Genomic DNA, 1,885 nt, shown 5'->3' on the forward strand with positions numbered 1-1,885 from the left:
AAAAAAAGAGATAAACGTTATATTGGAGCCTTTTTAAACTTTGATGTGTCTGCTGCTGAGTTGAGTCAATGGTCAGTTCTTTGATGTAATATGGACTTCACTATTTTAATTCATCAACAAAAGGTGTATGCCCCAAATTTCCACTTGCTGCCATTGATTTTTTGCCGGAAACAAACTTCGTTGCAGCGTTTTTTTATGTCACTAGCAGTCACTGAGTCAATCTGCTGAAGGACTGCGGTTGGTGGCATGTAAGAACCAGAAACTAGAGCCTGGAATCCGACTTCATTCAGAAAACCCTCAGAAGATTCCACCGACATTAGGTATCCAGCTTTCAGCTTGTTTTTGGCAGCTTGGACGACTGTATCCGAAAGGCTTCCCTGAGCAATGGCTTTAACTTGGTATAGGCAGCCTTGATGACATCTCCAGCAGCTTCAGCCTGTGAAATCGTGTAGATCCCAAAGAGCCCGGAATCTGAGTAGCCGGCATTAAAAGCGGAGACATCAAATGGCTGGTTAATTCCCTTTGCAACAGCCTGGTAGAGGGAGCTGGTGGCGTTGCTGCCTCTCTTGACGTGGGGTCCTGCGCCGAGCACGTGCTGAAGCACACTGAACGCATTCGCTTCCGGACTTCCTATGGCAGTGCTTTCTGCCACGAGAGCAGCATGGACCAGGCTGTCTCCGTTCTGCTCTCGAATTTCACCTCCACGATACACGGTCTTTGCACCAGCTAAACCTAGACCCCCTCTCATGTCGAGAAACTGTTCAGCAACTTGCTTTAGCACAGGGTGACTCACACCAAGTCCAATCAAAGCCATTCTTGCACTTGTAAAGTGATTCTGTACAAAGAAATGTAACTCCTCTGATGCCACCTTTCCAATCCTATAATCAGGACAATATAAAGAATTAGCCAAGGCATTTCGGTAAGCTGCTCCATGTAAATTCTCAATGACATGAGTCTGTGGATTCTGGAAAGCCACAGCTTTGTCAATCTTTAACTGAAACTGAAGAGCAGCTACTTCCCAGTCACGAAATTCTGGTGCTGTGGTGACATTGAGCAGGAACTCCATTAGAATATCAACATCATCCCGCAGGCATTCCACAGTGTAAGCAATGTGTTCTCTTGTTGCAGTGACACTTAAGCTACCACCAACTGCTTCAATTCCACGAGTTATCTTGAAAGATGATGCTCCTTTTGTTGTCAAACTGGATGCAAGACCCAGCATATGAGAGGTTCCCAAACTGTTGGAGTCCTCATTCCTACTGCCAGCTTTAATAAACAAGCCAATTCTCGAGGCGGGGGCATAGTTTTCCAGGGAGGCAATCACGAAACCATTTGGTAGTTTGGTAAACTCGAGGTCCTGAGGTGGTGGAAGGGCTTCTCCAGGGCCAGCTGCGGCTTTGACTCTGGGAGCAACTTTGAGGGAATAAAATCGCGAGAGGGTCCCGGCTCTGGTTAGCAGCTTCATGGCTCAAGATTGTCCCAACCCACGGCCACGGCCTGGTCACATGAAAGCAAGATGGTGGCGGAAGAATGGAGTTTCCCAGCTTTCCTTGCGAATAGCCTTTCCCACGCCCTCCTGTGGAAAGGGCCCCTCTATGACGTGTCCTTTCTTTAAAGAAACTCAGTAGATTAAAAAAAAAAAATTATAAATGTGGGAAATCCCAGCAGATAGACACCTTGTAGAACATCTGACCAGTACAATTAAAGATTGTCAACGTTATCAAAACCAAAGCAAAGCTGGAAAACTTTCATAGCCACGAGGAGTCTAAAGAGGTTGTTGTTGTTGTTGTTATGTGCCGTCGAGTCGTTTGCAACTCATAGCTACCCTATGTACAACAGCCCTAAACCCTGCTCTATCCTGTGCCAATCTCATTGCCTCTGACAC

General features: G+C 46.4%; 1 pseudogene; it reads right to left on the minus strand.

The window, feature by feature from the left end:
- Window positions 1-100: 100 nt before the first annotated feature.
- Window positions 101-1,465, minus strand: LOC102849704 (annotated as a pseudogene).
- Window positions 1,466-1,885: the final 420 nt, after the last annotated feature.

This window comes from Elephantulus edwardii, unplaced genomic scaffold (assembly GCF_000299155.1).
Source record: "Elephantulus edwardii isolate Elephantulus edwardi_28Jun2011 unplaced genomic scaffold, EleEdw1.0 scaffold00030, whole genome shotgun sequence".
NCBI classification, from domain to species: domain Eukaryota; kingdom Metazoa; phylum Chordata; class Mammalia; order Macroscelidea; family Macroscelididae; genus Elephantulus; species Elephantulus edwardii.